The following is a 20,286-nucleotide window of genomic DNA, read 5'->3' on the forward strand; positions in this document are numbered from 1 at the left end:
TTCTACATAATGTATCTCTGCATCACTTGCTTCCAACATTGGACAGAATAGACATGAGTACGTTTAACCCTTTCTCGGTAAAAGGATGAGACCGGGAATTAATATTAGGTCAGGGTTAAACTGCATCATTGGATGACCATGGATTTATCCCATCAATGAATTTTACTGGTGGGCCTTTGTTACCGCAGTCCAACACTGGAGGCAGAGGAACCCGGGTATTAGGTGTCAGTTCCGACCATGTGACCCTGACTTGGAACCAACATGGACATCCAAAAAAAAAGCCTCTGGATAGCCCCTGTAACCTGGACCCCCACTCACTGGCATAGTAGTGACCCAAACTACAGTGAATCTATGATCCAAATAAATACACAAGACATTATTTTATGGATGTCAAATGGGCACAGCTTTATTTAAACCACATAAGTAGGAGTTAGGTGAGAAGCTAGGGAAGTATCTACCGGGCAACACTGTGGCTCAGTGGTTAGCCTTGTAGCCTCACAGTGCTGGAGTCATAAGCTCAAACCAACAACATTTGCATGGAGTTAGTATATTTGCATGGGTTTCCTCCTGAGAGGGAGTTTAGATTGTCAGCTCTGCTGGACAGTGTGACAATATGTAAAAAGCTGTGGAATATGTTTACTCTAAGTAAATATTCACAAATACCTTGAGATCCACCAGATGCCCGACCTACAGCAATAAGGGAGCGGTAAGCTCTGGCCTGCCATTCTAGCAAAGCCAGTCCACTTTAAAGGCATCAATGACACTACTTAAAGAAGACTTTTCACCACCTCCACTAATTACATAGCATCTTTTAATAGGCACTGCTCCACTGATTCCAGCACAGTTAGAACTTTCTCGCTATCCCCCACTATTCCTGAGAAATTAATTCAGTTAATTTTGGTGCCTACTGTACTATTTATCCTCTGTATATCAGAAGGGCGGTGTCAGACAGGGGGTGTGATTCAGAGCACCAATCAGAGACAGCCAATGACTCCGCCCTCCTGACAGTACAGAGTCTAAATAGTATATTATTAAAATGAACTGTTCTGATTGCTCAGGCATGGTGAGGGGGAGAGAAAAAATTCCAACTGTGCCAGAATCGGTGGAGCAGCAGCCATTAATAGATATAAAGAGCTGGACTTGTTGGAGGTGATGAAAGGTCCTCTTCAATATCTTCACTTCTGTCCTTAAAGGGGTATTCCCACGTCGCATACTCACCAGTCTTCGTTGCTGTAAATTCTTCTGTCTTCCTGCTTTGTTGCGTCATTGGTGGGCGGAGTTACATATGCAAAGCCAGCGGCGAGATGCCGCTGGCCCTGCGTGCATGCTCATAGACCAGTCTAGCCTTCACAATGCGAATACAGACCCGGCATCCGCCTCTCTCTATTACAGTGGATGCCGGGTCTGTATTCGCATTGTGAAGGCTAGACTGGTCTCACTATCTATGAGACTTTGCATATGTGAATACACAGACCCGGCATCCGCTGTAATAGAGAGGCGGATGCTGGGGACTGTTAGACGCCGGCACAGATGCACAAATGCCTGCAACATTGCTATGCTCCTGCCCTGCATGAAGCCAGCAGCGGCAGGAGTGATGCTGTTATTCCGCCCGCCCCCCCCGGAATAGCAGCATCGCTCCTGCCGCTGCTGGCTTCATGCAGGGCAGGAGCATAGCGATGTTGCAGGCATTTGTGCATCTGTGCTGGCATCTAACAGTCCCCAGCATCCGCCTCTCTATTACAGCGGATGCTGGGTCTGTATTGGCGGCCCCTTCCCCCCAAAGGGTAAACTACCCCCCCCCCCCGCCCCTCCAGGCTCGCTCCCGTGCACTTAGCCCCTCCTCCCTCCCCCCTCAGAGCAGCAGATACATCACTTGACTTATGACCAGATAAGTCAAGGGATGTGTTCAAAAAAAAAAAATGAATAAAGTAAGATAGTGGACAAACAAAGCAGTTTTGCTGAAGCAGTGTATTTAGGAAAAGTCTTACATTCACATTAACAAGCAGTATAGATAGGATCCTTGTGATGGGACAACCCCTTTAACAGTCAAACCGTCCCTGAATGACATTACCATTACCACCACAGCGTGTTCACCATTAACTCTCGCTTCCATTAACTAAAATGATCCCACCATAACTTGCCTGCACCAGACATCCAACTGCAATGTTATAGCAGGAGCAATAAATAGGACCAACAAGATTTCATAAATTGACTTTAATTTAGAAGTTTTGTTTCTAAAGAATGTGGCGTTAACATCAAGCCGTCATCTATAACAAGGCGCTGACCTCGAATCAAGAAGAGTAAAACCCCCTGTGGAGGAAACCTTTAGGGAATAGTTATTGGTCCACCTCTCCTAAAGTCATGTGTCCCTTCGCTTTGTACTTGGGGGTTCATCTTGCTAGAAGAACGTGCAAGGTATGGCTTTGTTTTATAACGGAACTAACCCAGAGAATAGAGCTTTGTTTGTTCTGTAGTGGCCATAGCAGGTCAGTTCACTGTTGAACGGAAGCTGAGCTGCAATAACCAGGTCTTGCCACTACACAGAGAATGGCGCTGTAGTTCCAAATCTGCTCTCTGTATTAGTTCCAACATTGATGACTACTAAGAAAAGATGATTGATTTGGTTATCAGTAGTCAGAACCCCCCCCCCCCCCATCTGATATAGATGACCCTAAGGATAGGTCATCAGTATATATTAACCTGGAAAACCCCTTTAATTTTGACAAATTCCTGGAGCAGGGACCGACCCACAACAGAACGGAGGATCCCCCCAGTGGCTCAGTCTCTAACACAATAATGAACCCCAAAAGTCCAGCAGAAAGCAACCACATGAGGAGTTGACTATGGAGCCAACCACTTGCCAAGCCCTTCTCTTTCTCCAATAACCTATTAGACCCTATTGACTGTATAAACTGTATGTATTTATATATGATATAGTTATATAGTATGTGTACAGTGAGTACTGTATATATTATAATTCAATTACTTTCCGATTACGTAATGTAAACCAGACACAACGTGCTTTATATCACACAAAGTACAAAATACAAGAATTATAGATCCTGATATAATCCACTGCTTACACGCTGGTTCTGTTTGAAGAGCTGCCATTTTTTAAGTAGGTTGGAGCTGCTGTTATGAGGGGACATTTTCTCCAGGGTCCCTCCATGGTAAACAAGTGGGGAATTACAGATAAAATGTAACTATGCCAATGGCAACAGAATTACTAGGCAGGAGGATAAGTGAATTCATAGGCAGAGGATCTTGGCAAGCAAACAGCGCCATCTTGTGGATCATCTTGAAACTACTGTGTGTAAAGAGATAAAAGGTTTAGGCTTTTTTTATATATATTTTTGTTACCTGATCCTTAAATTGGGCCATATCACTGAGATTCTGTCTTTCTAATTACATCAGGGAAGACAGGCTTGCACATTCCAGTGAGCGCCCTCTATTGGTTTGCAACACTGAGGCACCTGACTTCCTAATTACATCATGGAAGACAGATTTGCATACTCTCCCATGGATATTTTAAGCGCTTATTCTTCTCCTTTACACTTCCATCCTTTCACATTTTTGGAAAATGCATTGAAAAAAAACTTACAATGTGCTGTGTGAATGAGACCTTAGGCCAGATTTGGAAGGTTCACAATTAGACTAGTTGATGCATTTGTCTTATTTTATGTTGAGATGGGCAAACACTATTTGAAACAGCCGTTTCGAATAGCACGCTGCCATAGAAATGAATGGACGTAGCCGGCACGCGGGGGGTTAAGCGGCTGGCCGCTGGCAAAGTCTGTGTGCCGCCGCTTCCATTCATTTCTATGGGAGCGTGCTATTGGAAACGGCTGTTTCGAATACTGTTCGTTCATCTCTAATTTTATGTTCCTTTTTCTGTTACTTATCCATCACTAAATAATTTATCTCCACATTCACCTCTTGTGTTACATATATGTAAATCCTTAATTTTTTGGAAATGTGATATTAATATAAGAGGGTTTTTGACCTCATGCCCCCATGGTGAGGCCAGCATGGACACTGACAATACCACAGTAAAGAATACAAACAATAGAAACATTTACATGTAAAAGTGTCACTTCACAATTAACATTCAGCCCCATAGGGGTTAATATATATCCACCATGTCATATATGTTCTATCACAATCTTGTCATTCACACCCTTCCATCAAAGGAACCCTCTCAACCCCCCAAAATTTGAACCCCTGCTACTTTTTGAAACGCAAAGAGACACAGTCATTCTAAAGCTAGCCTTGACATTATACACGTGCTCGCCAATACAGGATTGTCCGGTCCCTTTCTTCTAGTATCTTTGTAGTTAACGTGTTTCTCTGAAAATAAGACAAGGTCTTATATAATATTTTTTTCCAAAAAGAATGTGCTAGGGCTTATTTTTAGGGTAGGTTTTATTTTCCAGGCACCGGAGTGAATCAAACTATTTTCTGATTTGGTGCGGATGAATCTTGTAAAATTGTTAGGGTTAGTAACCCCAAATCTAACACATTAACAATTGCACAATTGCAGGGTCAGTGGGTCTTATACTTAAGTGCTCTCACTCTAAATTCTTTGGAAGAATATGCAAATCTGTCTTCCATGATGTAAATAGGAAGACAGTGCCTCAGTCATGCAGCCCAATAGGGGGCGCTCCCTTTAACATCATGCCTGACCTTCCCAGAGGCCTTTGCTGCAAATAATGTTGGGATTTTACCAAGTCAGTCTTCTCAGCCGAGGACAGCTGTTTCGATCTGATTGGAACTCATCAGCCCGGCGCAGAGAAGACTGACTTGGCAGAGGTGAGGGGTTTCTAGACAGGATTAAGGGGATATCGTCACTCCTTAGGGAGAGACCACCATTTAGGTATGTGGAGTTTTATTAAGCCATAGATGCTCCACTGTGAAGAGGATCATGGGAAGAATATACAAATCTAAATTCTTCGGGTATGTTCACACGGCATTCCGCCATGTGAACATTCTGCGCGGTATTCCACTCTGGATTAGGCCCAAAATAATGAGTCTAATCGGTAGGGAACCTCACCCACTGTGGGCAAGAAGGGTTACCTCACTTCTTTTTTCCGCTACTAGGTAGCGGAAAACAGAAGCAAGTGGCTCCCATTGAAGTGAATGGGAGACGATTTTGGCAGTGAATTTTGAGGCAGATTCCGCATCAAAATCCGCTGCCAAAAAACTCATTGTGAACAAGCCATTTGTTTGGCTCGTGCCTTCTCTCTCTCCTCTCCTTTACACTAAGAGGGAGGGGCTCTAGTGAGCAGGGGCGGCACCTGACATCTGGTCACATAGGTAGTCAAGCCCATAGCATAGTAGTGGCTAGGAGGGGGATCCAGGAGACAGGAAGCCGGACTAGGGAGCGGATTTTACCCTGCCATGGTGAGGGTTAGCAGGGCACTTGTCCAGGACAGGTGAGAGCTACAATATGCCTATTCTTCCTCTATGTGACATCACATGGCATACCCTGACTGTAACTTGCTTATTTTAGGGTAGGACTTATATTTCAAGCCTACTCCAAAAATAACCTCTGCACAATCAGGCTAGGGCTTAACTCCTTCCCATCCCCGGGAAATTTGCGATTTTCATTTTTGACTCCCCTCCTTCCAAACACCGTAACTTTTTTTTATTTCTCCGCTCCCAGAGCCATATGAGGTCTTAATGTTTGCAGGACAATTTTTTCTTCATGATGCCACCATTATTTATTCTGTACAATGTACTGGGAAGCTGGAAAAAAAATTCAGAATGGGGTGGATTTGGAGAAAAAGTGTACTTGCGCGACTTTCTTACGGCTTAATTTTTCACAGCCAAAATGACATGTCACCTGTATTCTATGTACCGTATTTTGTGGACTATAAGGCGCACCGGACTATAAGGCGCATTACCCATGAGCGCCTTATAGTCCTGCCTAGGTCCATATATAAGGCGCACCGGACTACAAGGCGCAGCGCTGTCCGGTGCGCCTTATATGATTGAAAGCGGCGGCCGGCAGTCTTTGCCGGCGGCCGCTTAACCCCCCGCGTGCCAGCCGCTTCTATTCATTTCAATGGCACGCTTCCATTGAAATGAATGGAAGCGCTCGGCACACGAGGAGTTAAAGGGATTCTACCTTTAAAAGAACTTCCTTCTTGATCACGTCGGAATAGCCTTAAAAGACTATTCGTCTCTTACCTTTTTACCATAGCCAGCGCCGCCTTCTTCCGCAGCTCCGTCTCTGTCTTCTTTGGGCCTCATGGATGACGCATGCGCAGTCGGCTCTAACAGGCTCTCGCAGCCAGAGCCGACTGCGCATGCGTCATCCATGAGGCCCAAAGAAGACGACACGGAAGGCGCGAACACAGCTCAGGGAGAAGGCGGCGCTGGCTATGGGAAAGGTAAGAGACGAATAGCCTTTTTAAGGCTATTCCGACGTGGTTAGGGGGAAGAAGTTCTTTTAATGGTAGAATCTAGAGTTGAGCGAGTACTGTTCGGATCGGCTGATCCGAACAGTACTCGCTCATCTCTAGTAGAATCTCTTTAAGCAGCGGCCGCCGGCAAAGTCTGCATGCCGCTTCCATACATTACAATGAGAGCGCGCTATTCAAATAGTTAGAGATGAACGAATACTATTTGAATAGCGCGCTCCCATTGCAATGTATGGAAGCGGCATGGAGACTTTGCCGGCGGCCGCCGCTTAACTCCTCGCGTGCCGCCGCTTCAAGCCTTATATAAGGCGCACCGGACTATAAGGCGCACTTTCGATTTCTGAGGAAATCGAAGTATTTTATGTGCGCCTTATAGTCCGGAAAATACGGTATGATTCCGGAGATATCTAATTTCTATGGTTTTATTTACATTTTATCCCTTTATCAAAAATCCATAAGTGCCCCCAAAAATTTTTTTCTAAAAGTCGCCATATTCTGAGACCCGTAACTTTTTTATACTTTTATACAGGGATGTATAGGGCGTCTTTTTTTGTGGGGCCAAGTGTACTTTTTAGTTATTCCATTTTGGGGAATCGTTATTGCTTTGATCACTTTTTATTCAAATTTTTATAAGAGGCAAAACAGTGAACAAAACGGTGGTTTTGCACTTTTTCTTTTTTTTTTCCTGCTAAAAATATTTTATAGATTTATAGAACGGGCGTTTTCGAATACAGGGATACCTATTGTGTAAGGGTTTCACAGTACTTATGTACTTTTATATGTGTTCTAGGGAAATGGGGTGATTTGACCTTTTATTTTTTTAAATTTTTTAACTTTTTTTTCTTAATTTATGCATTTATTAGACCCTCTAGGGGTCTTGAACCCCAGGGTCTGATCCCAGTACAATGCATTACAATGGTAAAAGCTGACCAAGGCGCTAGAGCGGTTAATGTTGGCGATCAGTTTGGGCCTTAGCGCCGGATGTCTGCTGTATTAAACAGCAGATACCCGGTGGCTATGGCAGCCACCGGTCTCCTGAGCACCCACCATCTTTAAACACCTGGCATCCACTCTTCTAGTACAGCTGATGTCGGGAAAAGGTTACTTTGGGGTAGGGCTTATTTTTGGAGAAACAGGGTACTGTTATGGTGAAGAGTAGAGATGAGCAAGTACTGTTCGGATCAGCCGATCCGAACAGGACGCTCGCATAGAAATGAATGGACGTAGCCGGCATGCGGGGGGTTAAGCGGCCGGCCGCCGTCAAAGCGGAAGTACCAGGTGCATCCATTCATTTCTATGGAGCGTGCTGTTCGGATCGGCTGATCTGAACAGTCCTCGCTCATCTCTAGTGAAGAGCCCTGCTATAAACAATTGGGAGTCTTGAAGAAATTTCTTTCCCCAAGACAGGATCTACTTTCAATATGTCCCAATGTTTCCTAACACTATATATAACACATGGGCATTATCTGTATCCCATAGTAAGTAATAAATCCCTCTTATTCTCTCCATTCAGTTTCGGCTCGGTTTATTTTCTTCCTTATGGACTTCCTCGATATCTCTCCAAGTTATTATTATATCCCTTTTCCAAAAAAAATCTTCCCTTAATAAGTTCCGCTTATTGCACAAAGTCTTCCTGTTGCAAACAGATTCCTTTAATCCCCCTAATCTGTCATTTCAGGATCTTTTTACAGTTCATGATGACATCTTGTTCTCTAAATATAGCCAAGTTGTCATCATGATCCAGAGATTAAAAATATCCCAAAATGACAGATTGGGAGGATTAAAGAAAACTGTTAAAAAACAGGAAGACTTTGTTCAGCGGGCAGGACTTATTAAAGGAAGATCTTTGGAAAAGCCAGATTATAGTTTGACATTAACACGACCATTAACGATATGAAGAAATGTCATGAAGAAAACGGTGTAATGGGATTAAAAAATGGAGTAGAAAATGAGTGTAGGAATAAAAGGGATTTACTTATTAATATGGAATGTCAAAAATGCTCAGAATGTGAAGAATATCTTCCCGAAACATTGGAGGATATGGACCCTATACTGAGTTATACGACTGTGTATAGGAGGGCTCATACAAGAAAGATGGTCACAGTTATATAGTTACATAAGGCCCCGTTCACATCTGCATTGGTAATCTGTTTGGGGGAGTCCACATCCCCCGAACGGAATACCAAACGCAATTGCAAGCGCTGTCGTTGTGGTTTTCGCATTTGTAAGGGGTGTGTAGTGAAAGCTCACAGATCCCCATAGAGTATAATGGGGTCCGTGTGCTTGCCACGAGATCTCCGCAGGGATCGTGCAGACATGAAAGCACTTCACTATCTACTTTCCTGTCCGCATGATTCGTGCAGGCAGTGAGCGGCAAGCACACGGACCCATCTGTGAGCTTTCACTACACACCGCTTACAAATGCGAAAACCACAACGGCAACGCAGAATATGCCTCAAATTCCCCCTGAAATTTCATACATTTCAATGGGAGGCAGTAGCTGATTTTCTTCATCTAGCTGAAAAATAAGCATCCTGCTCGTTCTTCAGGCTGAGGCCCCACATTGCTTAAACGCAGTTTTTTTTGTTGTTGCAAATTTTGCTGTGGTTTTTTTGAGCTAAAGTCAAGAATGGCTGCAAACGGAATGGGAAATATACTACTCCTGGCTTTGGTTCAAAAAAACGCAGTAAAATCTGCAACAAAAAAAGCTGCCTAAAAAAAAAAAAAAAAAAAAAAGCTGCCTTTCCATAACGTGGGGCCTCAGCCTGAAGCAGTTTCCACCTGTGACATCCCATTGACATGAATGAAAATACCTCTTTTATGCTGAGGCCCCACATTGCGGAAATGCAGCCTTTTTTGTTGCAGATTTTGCTGCGGTTTTTTGAGCCAAAGTCGGGAATGGATTTAGCAGAACAGCGAAATATAAGAGCTTACCATATATTTCCCATTCCTTTAGTAGCCATTCTTGGCTTTGGCCAACAAAAAAAGCTGTGTTTCCGCAACGTGGGGCTTTAGGCTTACCGATAGCGTGGAAATTGTCAAAGTGGTACTTTTCTTCAAATTCCACTTCAAATTCAGCATCAAAATCAAAGTCAAAATCCTCCTCTGTTTTTTAACCACTTCAGTACCGGGCCAATTTGTGGTCCAGGACCAGACACATTTTAGGTTTATTTTGTATGTGCAGTTTTGAGGTCTGTAAAAAAAAATTCGTATGTCTCAGTAAACTAATTTTTGCGTCTTTTTTCGGGGACACATAGGGCTTTATTTTTATGTTATTTTTATTTTCAAATGTGTTTTAATTTTTTTTATATCCGGGAAAATATTAAAAAAAATAGGAGGGAAATTGCGTCTGGTTTTCAATTTTTTTTTTTTTTTTTTATTTAATAACACAAAGTGTCACTGAAAAACTTTATAATATAGTTTTTCCTCTCCGTTACGGTATTTTGTATGGTGTCGTCAGGGGTGGGACTATAACCTTTAATAACGGCGTTTTATTAGCGTATTATTTATTTAATTTTTATTATTATTTTATTTACATTTTTTTAAAACTTTTTTATTATATTTTTATTTTATTTTTTTTCCAGATTGTGTCCCCATAAGGTGATAAAGAGACCTTTGGGGACATCTGATCACTTATTTTTTTTGTACTGGAGGCTGAGGTCTCCTGTAACTGGGGCTGCTAAATTTAACCCCAGTTGCAGGAGAAATACAGTCTCCTTCACGCTGTATACACAGCTTACTGAGCTGATCTGGGGTCCTGTAGGACTCAGCAGCTCTTGTAGGACGCTGCACCTGGCGGATCACGTGACCACCGGGTCAGAGGGCGGCTGAATTATGGCAGCATCCATAGCTGTGTATACAGTGCTCATTGAGGGCTGTATACACAGTGATCGAGAAGGCAGGGGAGGTAATAAATCTTCCCTGTCTTCTCTCTGGGAGCTCCGGCTGAAGTTACAGCCGGCTCCCATTGAAAGCAGCTGCACGATCTCCGTGCAGCTGCTGTGTTCTGACTGGACGTACAGGTACGTCCTGTCAGAACAAGGCAACCACTTCCCGGACGTATATAGTCTATGGGAGGTCCGGAAGTGGTTAACAAGCAGAAAAAATCTGTTTCAAATTCCTATGTGTCAACTTTCCCCTATGTATTTTTTTCTTGATTTTTGGGTTTTCTTTTTAGATCCTTGAACCTTAGGAGTCTGATCACTAATGCAATGCAATGTATTGTAAGATCCCTAGACTTCTATTACAGGCTGTCTGGACTGAGGCACCATTTCGTATGGGTCTCCGCGGTATAATATATGAGAACCACCATAACAGTATGGGAGATATTGGAAAGGATTAAAGTTAGTGCATTGTCCCAGGAGAACACTGCTAGAGTTAACAATCATCTGATTGTATTTTCTCACTTTTATGTTTTATGTGTTTACTGTTGAAACCTGATGTGACTTTAAGTAGACCACACCAATAAGGCTGGAGAAAGGTAAACGGCACATCCCTTTAAAGGGGCTCTATCAGAAAAATCATGTTGATAGAGCCCCACATATGCGTGAATAGGCTATTCAGGCACAGTAAATGTTATATTAAACTACCCCCCCCCCCCTGCCGGTTTTAAAATAAAACCATAAAAAAGAATGTGATCTACTTACCTATCGTGCACGATGGGCGGGCATTCAGGGTGCACCGTCTTCTTCTTCATCCACGCCTGCTCTTCCTCCGATGTCCTCGGGTCCCGTCCTCCTCTGGCGCTCGTGAACTGACATTGATTAAAAAAAAAAAAGGCCTGGACTACGGCTACTGCGCATGTACCCAGGCCATTTTTTTTTTATCAATGTCATTTTGCGAGCGCCGGAGGAGGACGGGACCCGAGGACAGCGGAGAAAGAGGAGGCGTAGATGAAGAAGAAGACACACCCTGAATGCCCGCCCACCGTGCACGATAGGTAAGTAGTAGAGATGAGCGAACAGTGTTCTATCGAACACATGTTCGATCGGATATCAGGGTGTTCGCCATGTTCGAATCGAATCGAACACCACGTGGTAAAGTGCGCCAAAATTCGATTCCCCTCCCACCTTCCCTGGCGCCTTTTTTGCACCAATAACAGCGCAGGGGAGGTGGGACAGGAACTACGACACTGGGGGCATTGAAAAAAATTGGAAAAAGTCATTGGCTGCCGAAATCAGGTGACCTCCATTTTAGACGAATAGTGGATTTCAAATCCGGGTCATATGAGAATGTGAACTTTGTGACTATGAGACAGGGATAGCTGTACAGGCAGGGATAGCTAGGGATAACCTTTATTTAGGGGGGAATGTTATTAAAAATAACTTTTTGGGGCTCTATCGGGTGTGTAATTGTGATTTTTGTGAGATAAACTTTTTCCCATAGGGATGCATTGGCCAGCGCTGATTGGCCGAATTCCGTACTCTGGCCAATCAGCGCTGGCCAATGCATTCTATTAGCTTGATGAAGCAGAGTGTGCACAAGGGTTCAAGCGCACCCTCGGCTCTGATGTAGCAGAGCCGAGGCTGCACAAGGGTTCAAGCGCACCCTCGGCTCTGATGTAGGAGAGCCGAGGGTGCACTTGAACCCTTGTGCACCCTCAGCTCTGCTACATCAGAGCCGAGGGTGCGCTTGAACCCTTGTGCACACTCTGCTTCATCAAGCTAATAGAATGCATTGGCCAGCGCTGATTGGCCAATGTATTCTATTAGCCTGATGAAGTAGAGCTGAATGTGTGTGCTAAGCACACACATTCAGCTCTACTTCATCGGGCTAATAGAATGCATTGGCCAGCGCTGATTGGCCAGAGTACGGAACTCGACCAATCAGCGCTGGCTCTGCTGGAGGAGGCGGAGTCTAAGATCGCTCCACACCAGTCTCCATTCAGGTCCGACCTTAGACTCCGCCTCCTCCGGCAGAGCCAGCGCTGATTGGCCGAAGGCTGGCCAATGCATTCCTATGCGAATGCAGACTTAGCAGTGCTGAGTCAGTTTTGCTCAACTACACATCTGATGCACACTCGGCACTGCTACATCAGATGTAGCAATCTGATGTAGCAGAGCCGAGGGTGCACTAGAACCCCTGTGCAAACTCAGTTCACACTAATAGAATGCATTGGCCAGCGCTGATTGGCCAATGCATTCTATTAGCCCGATGAAGTAGAGCTGAATGTGTGTGCTAAGCACACACATTCAGCACTGCTTCATCACGCCAATACAATGCATTAGCCAGTGCTGATTGGCCAGAGTACGGAATTCGGCCAATCAGCGCTGGCTCTGCTGGAGGAGGCGGAGTCTAAGATCGCTCCACACCAGTCTCCATTCAGGTCCGACCTTAGACTCCGCCTCCTCCAGCAGAGCCAGCGCTGATTGGCCGAATTCCGTACTCTGGCCAATCAGCACTGGCTAATGCATTGTATTGGCTTGATGAAGCAGTGCTGAATGTGTGTGCTTAGCACACACATTCAGCTCTACTTCATCGGGCTAATAGAATGCATTGGCCAATCAGCGCTGGCCAATGCATTCTATTAGTGTGAACTGAGTTTGCACAGGGGTTCTAGTGCACCCTCGGCTCTGCTACATCAGATTGCTACATCTGATGTAGCAGTGCCGAGTGTGCATCAGATGTGTAGTTGAGCAAAACTGACTCAGCACTGCTAAGTCTGCATTCGCATAGGAATGCATTGGCCAGCCTTCGGCCAATCAGCGCTGGCTCTGCCGGAGGAGGCGGAGTCTAAGGTCGGACCTGAATGGAGACTGGTGTGGAGCGATCTTAGACTCCGCCTCCTCCAGCAGAGCCAGCGCTGATTGGCCGAATTCCGTACTCTGGCCAATCAGCACTGGCTAATGCATTGTATTGGCTTGATGAAGCAGTGCTGAATGTGTGTGCTTAGCACACACATTCAGCTCTACTTCATCGGGCTAATAGAATGCATTGGCCAATCAGCGCTGGCCAATGCATTCTATTAGTGTGAACTGAGTTTGCACAGGGGTTCTAGTGCACCCTCGGCTCTGCTACATCAGATTGCTACATCTGATGTAGCAGTGCCGAGTGTGCATCAGATGTGTAGTTGAGCAAAACTGACTCAGCACTGCTAAGTCTGCATTCGCATAGGAATGCATTGGCCAGCCTTCGGCCAATCAGCGCTGGCTCTGCCGGAGGAGGCGGAGTCTAAGGTCGGACCTGAATGGAGACTGGTGTGGAGCTATCTTAGACTCCGCCTCCTCCAGCAGAGCCAGCGCTGATTGGTCGAGTTCCGTACTCTGGCCAATCAGCACTGGCCAATGCATTTCTATGGGGAAAAGTTAGCTTGCGAAAATCGCAAACTGACAGGGATTTCCATGAAATAAAGTGACTTTTATGCCCCCAGACATGCTTCCCCTGCTGTCCCAGTGTCATTCCAGGGTGTTGGTATCATTTCCTGGGGTGTCATAGTGGACTTGGTGACCCTCCAGACACGAATTTGGGTTTCCCCCTTAACGAGTTTATGTTCCCCATAGACTATAATGGGGTTCGAAACCCATTCGAACACTCGAACAGTGAGCGGCTGTTCGAATCGAATTTCGAACCTCGAACATTTTAGTGTTCGCTCATCTCTAGTAAGTAGATCGCATTCTTTTTTAGGGTATTATTTTAAAACTGGAGGGGTAGTTTACTATGACTTTTATGGTGCCTGAATAGCCTTTTTAAAGGCTATTCACGCATATGTGGGGCTCTTTCAGCATGATTTTGCTGATAGAGCCCCTTTAAGCTTAGGTCATTCTCATAAGGAAACAGAGGTGGAAACAGAGTCTCGAGGAGAAAATGTAGGCTAGAGTGTGTAGGTTAGGGCGATTGAAGACTCAGATACAAGTCAGGGCTATTGATTCTTTTGCAGTCAAGACGGAGATGAGATCTTTTATCATTCTCAGAGACTGTGAGGATAATTTTTGGATGAGACTAATAGCTACAACTAGGAACTAGTTCAGGGCTAGCAACCTTTAAGAACCTGCACCCAGAACTTGGACAATTGCAAGTCTATTTTTGTTGAAGAGGAAGTGAAAAGATTGCATTTTCTTTTTCTTCTGACCTGAATCAAATGGTGTCTCCTCTTTCCATTGCCAAGATATCATATTTCTTTGGCATCACACAAATAAGCTCTTTGGAGCAACAAGGACCAAGGACCATTGCACCAAACAGTTTTGCAGACTTTTTCTTCCAGTACAAAGCCAAACAAACATGATGGAAGAAAGAAAGCATCCATCGTGTTTGTTTACATTAGAGTCAGTGGGAACAAGTGCAGACAGAGGGGTCTCCGTCCATGTCCGTCACCCTACTACAGTTAGTCTCCATTGCTCTTATCCTATGATGAGAGTAATGGACGCTCATAATGGTAGTGTGTTTTCTCCTAGCTAATATGGGTGGATTTCATGTTTGATACTGTTAGGATCACATCTTCCATCTTGTATTCTGTCAGCCATTTTGTAAGCTTTTTCTTATATAAGCTTCATAAGGATGTCTGTTTAGAGTTTAAGAGACCCCTTTAGGGGATAAGGCGTGTGGAATGTTGATGGTTGGGTTGTAACTCCTTATCTGTTTGTGGTGAGAATCTCATAACAGGTTCTATAACCAGTTGACCCTTAGCCACAGACCGGACTGGACAGATAGCATGTGATCATTATCTCTCGTGCTGTGATATATACATCTAGAATTAGTGTAAGATGTTGGTTTACACATAAACATTGTAAACTCTTCTGTATGTCATGAGAAAGGTCATCCCAGGTTGGAGTATAGTAATGAGATGCAGACCTTATCCAATAGTCATGTGCCACAGATTATGTTATAACCAATCATGTCAAAGTCCAACCTGCTTTTGTCTGTATAAATGCTACTCTCTGTAATAATAAATCAGAATCCATTTTGATACAATACCATCTGTGTCTTGTGGTTCTCCAGGCCAAAGGATGGCTTTAGCCGATCTTGGCCTGTTATTTAAATTGAAACTACAACAACATAAGCTCTGGGGCTATTATGACCCCAACAATACTTCTATATTTCTCATGATGTAATATTGTTTTTTCTGTGATTTATGGACTTTTTTTGTTTGTGAATTGTTTAGTGTCAAAAAAGGTATTTTATGTAAAGACTAAGATTACGGTGTGATATAACAGTAACCCATGGACAGCAGAGGCCATGCCCAGGAAGATAAGTCTTCCTCTCTTCTCCTCTTCTACCCCCTGCTCCAGTGACTACTCCTCACCTTGTTCTAGTTGCCTTAACAAGTAATCACTGCTGCAGATATGGCCGACAAGAGTTGTCTTGTATCTGCTCTGAATGGTTGTCAAGTTAAGGGGGAGGGGGGCTTCTGAACTTGGCTGGCTGGAATCTGGGATCTCTGTGCCCCTACCACCATGGTACTTAGCTCAGCGTGTATTAATAAAGGCAGGCCTCCACCTAGGCAGACACATCCTTCTCATCTGAGCTTGAGTGCCTCTTCTCCACCCAGCAGTTTGAAGGCGTTGCCATGCTGAAGCACATGCACCTTGTTCCTTAGCATATGGCGGGCAGTGCTTCTCCCACCAAGAATAGCCCCCCCCCCCCCCCCGCCAATAATCAGCAGAGCCTCCATGAGTGTGAGTGCACTTTCTAGTTTAGTATCTGCTGGAGTTGCTGGAGACAATGCAATAAGTTGTGCCTCCAATCTCAAGTAGAATGGGTGGTCTAGGATATCCAGATCATCACGTTGACAGTCCCCTTAAAGCTCAGAGGAGAGTTCCTGAAGTTTCATTGAGTTTGACAGGACCAAGCAATGCAAGTACAAAAGACCGAATCCTGAACAATTGTCTAGACAGTCCTCCCACAGGGTGAGCTGAGCCAGCATTGTTCCTGATCCTGATCCAATGGTTTTGCCTGTGTATGCAACCATACCAGTGCGGGAGTTGTACTGGAGAGATCTTCATGCCCAGTCAGCCTATGGGATCTGGTGAAGAATGAATAATGCCATAGGTGCAGGCTTCAGTTACTCCTGCTACATGGACAAGACATGGTAAGGCCTGGGTGCTGTGGTGTTCCTTAGTTGGGGACTGTCATATTTCAGTCAATGGCAATATAGGCATCTATTCTGCCATCGGTGGTGGTATTTGCATCTACATTTGAGTCGTCCTTGTTTTCATACCCTTTTCACCTCATCACTTTATTAGGTGGGTCCTTCTTCCCTCTCAGCTTTAACATCACAATAAAATGTTTTCTTCCCAGTCCAACATCAGTTCCAACAGTCTTCAGACTTTGCTTGAAGTCTTCCCCGGAGAGTATGGCACCAACTCTTTCAGGATGGGGGTAGTGATGGAGGAGGCTAGAGTGGGTCTGTTGGAAGTAAGAGCGCATCAGATTGGGTGCTGGGAATCAAATTGTTTCTTGGGTTATATTCACCCAGATTTGCCACTTTAATTGGCTTCTCTCTTTCAGATTCCACCCCACCCCCATTTGTCTGTTTTTTGGGTCATTCTTATCTATTTTGGTCAGAAAATAAGGTTGAATGCATACCTGGTGGAAGGAGCTTGGGATTTCACCAGATCGAGATGTTTTGGAACTTTCACCTCCCACTCACCATGATGTCAGATGAATATGGGTTACCCCCAGTGCCTACTCTGCCTGGTAATGGCCTCTTTCTTTGCAATCACCAGCCCTTTTGCCCATTTTTCACTGGGCATATTGGAGGTCTCACTTTTGTTTGATCTACCATTGTGCATTGGTTTTGTTTTAGTGTACAGCTGCTTTACTATTATTATCCAAGTCACAGCTGGAAGTCGATGGTCAACAAGAAATAATGGCGGATAAGGAAAGTGATCTTCCAATTGGGAGGTTGGTGCCTGGCATCTGCTCCTGATCTGACTGGTGAAGGTTTCTTATAAGTGTTCAAAATGTTGATGCTGTGTCTTAAGAAAATTAAAGCTGTGGCCGCCCCCTGCCCAACTCAGAAATGACTCGGTGTCCGGTGTGGTTATTTAACATGGTGAGGGATCAGGGAAGTTTCTGGTTAGTGTTTAGCCCATGACACTCTGCAGTACCAAACAGGACTATTTACCAAATGGACTTTTAAGGGATTTTAACTATATTTGTGAGTATAAGAAAGCTCAACCTGCTGTTAAAGTTGAAGGCTATGTTTTTATGTTCTTGGACTGAACAGGGAGGTGAAATGGAAGATCCCATACAGCAGAAGATTACAGCCTCTTCATCTTAAAGGGATTATCTCATATACCTCTGAGCCATACACCTGAATTTGGATCTCTTGCTGTTTACAAGTAGGGGTGTAACTTGAGGAGATGCGGAGAGTGCGGGCACACCTTGTTCCAGGAGCCTTAGGGGGCCCATAAGGTGTCTCAATATGAGGAGACCAGTACTATAAATGATACATTATAGTTTGGGTACAGACTTTGCACTGGGGTCCAGGAGCTTCATATTATATCTCTTTTTTCAAGTGATAAAGCACAAGATAGCTACTGCATATTCTTAGATCCTTAGGATAGTTTAGCAATATCTGTTCGGTGGGGGACTCGATACTTGATACTTCTGCTTCCACTTGCCACTTCCATTTCCCAGGCCAGTGACGTCATGTTCATTCATCACGTGACCTGTTTGCAGCTCAGTCCCATGCAAGTGAATAAGGCTGAGCTGCAATACCAAGCACATTTGCTACACAATGTGCGGTGCGGTGAAGAGTCCACAGCACTCCCCTAAACGCTATGGTCTCCTACAAACAGCTTATGGGTGGCAGTCTCAGGTGTCCTAAGGACAGGTCATTAATATTGTAATCCCTTTAACAATTTCCATATATATACCCCATTGTCTGGCATACCTATGATATTCATGTGAAGTGACAGCTGACTACTGCTAAAACAGAGACCCTTGCACGTAAACCTATTTCACATAATACTAGAGAGACGCTTTAGGTGATGACATCATAGCTTAGATACGCTCCCTGCTTATGGTGTCATGGACGTCTCCTCATTGTCCTCCCTTTGTGTTTGTGTAAGAGCCACTTGCTTTTTTTCTCCTCTATAAATGTAATGCTGCTCTGAGGCATGATGGGATTTATTCAGAAAGTCAATGCCCCAAAACCAAATTGTAATCTGGGCAGTGTCAGACCTTTGGCATCAGCAGTCAATTCTCACACTGCCTGAATCTATTGTCACCAGCAAGTCCCTGCTCTTCATGCCCAGAGCATCCAAACTATCTGTGCCAGTGTTGTGATCTGCGCCTCCCTACAGCGGGCACCGAGGTAAGTGACCCTGGTCTTATATACAGACCACACTGCTGTATACTGAGAGTGGACATTTATATACTTATCTGAATGAGACTGAAGGGGATGATGGGAACATAGTTGTCAGGATTATAGAATCACATTGTAACATGTAACATTGTATCCAAAGGCAAAGTGTCATCTATTACTTGGAGGGAAGGAAAATAACTATATGGAATTCTATATATAATGGAATATATGTACAATGATCAATCCCTGGCAATGGTTAGTTTATGTAGAGATCTGAGAGTCCGTACTATAACTATAGATTAATGAGGACTATATTTACCAATTTTCTCTGATCTAACACAGTTGGAGACATAGGGGTTGTTTTCCTTCTCTTGTTTGAACTCGATCCATTGTGTCTTTTTTCATCCCTATGATCTATAGTACTATGATGGGACATCCCAAAAATTCCTACCCCATAATTATTTTTTTGTATGTAGATTGTGAGCCCCATATAGGGATTACAATGTCCTTTTTTTTTTTTTTTACCTTATCAGTATGTCTTTGTAGAATTGAAATCCATGCAAACACGGGGAGAACATACAAACTCCTTGCAGATATTGTTCCTGGCAGGATTCGAGCCCAGGACTCCAGCGCTGCAAAGCTAACCACTGAGTCACCGTGTTGCCTCTTGTTCTTACCCCATAATTTATACCATGTCTCCAATTTGAATAAGTTCCAGCAATATTTGTGTGACTTATATTAGCATCTATACTGGTAACTTGTATAAGGAGAATATCTCGGGTGGGACAAGTACAATCTAAGCCATCATCTGTGATCTTGTTCCCAAACCTCTGTACATAAGAGATTCCGTTACATGAAAGGGTTACAGCTTCCTGTAGTAGGTTGGAAATGTAGTTCCGCTTGCATGTCTGATAGTGGCATTTATACATTTGGCAAAGCTCTTGTGCCTTATACTGTATATTACCAATAGGGTGACAACTGGCGTATTGATTCTGATAAAGTTATATGAAGCATTGTGATGTTTACTTTTGGGTTTTATCATGCTTCCCGCACATGAAGAATGTCAGATACTGAATAAAAGGGGCGTTTGAAAAGGGAACTACAACCATATGGAAAAATACAAACAGCCTGTGAATGGAAAAGCAAAAGCAGTCGGTGACGTTCAGAAAACATTGAACCATGTCCAGATTCCTGTGTATGCACCTCAGCAGTTTTCACAGAAAAAATTCCATGAATGAAAATAGCTCATAGTGTCTAGAATATATATATATATATATATATATATATATATATCACACTCTGAAGTCAGATCCCAAGGATTATACAGAGATGACCAGCGTTACCTAGACACTGCTTATCTCTGATGTCTGTCTCAGATCATGTCTTCTCCTGCCCCAGTAGATCATGTCTTCTCCTGCCCCAGTAGATCATGTCTTCTCCTGCCCCAGTAGATCATGTCTTCTCCTGCCCCAGTAGATCATGTCTTCTCCTGCCCCAGTAGATCATGTCTTCTCCTGCCCCAGTAGATCATGTCTTCTCCTGCCCCAGTAGATCATGTCTTCTCCTGCCCCAGTAGATCATGTCTTCTCCTGCCCCAGTAAATCATGTCTTCTCCTG

General features: G+C 44.1%; 1 protein-coding gene across 3 annotated transcripts in view; it reads left to right on the forward strand.

The window, feature by feature from the left end:
- The first annotated feature begins 18,526 nt into the window (after window positions 1–18,526).
- SLC4A5 (solute carrier family 4 member 5) overlaps window positions 18,527–20,286 on the forward strand; it is a 54,658-nt gene continuing 52,898 nt past the window's right edge. For all 3 annotated transcript variants that reach the window (XM_075273002.1, XM_075273001.1, XM_075273003.1), the window contains exon 1: window positions 18,527–18,678. The gene's annotated coding sequence lies outside the window, so the exon portion shown is untranslated. The remainder of the gene's footprint in view (window positions 18,679–20,286) is intronic.

Source organism: Leptodactylus fuscus, chromosome 5 (genome assembly GCF_031893055.1).
Source record: "Leptodactylus fuscus isolate aLepFus1 chromosome 5, aLepFus1.hap2, whole genome shotgun sequence".
Classification (NCBI taxonomy): domain Eukaryota; kingdom Metazoa; phylum Chordata; class Amphibia; order Anura; family Leptodactylidae; genus Leptodactylus; species Leptodactylus fuscus.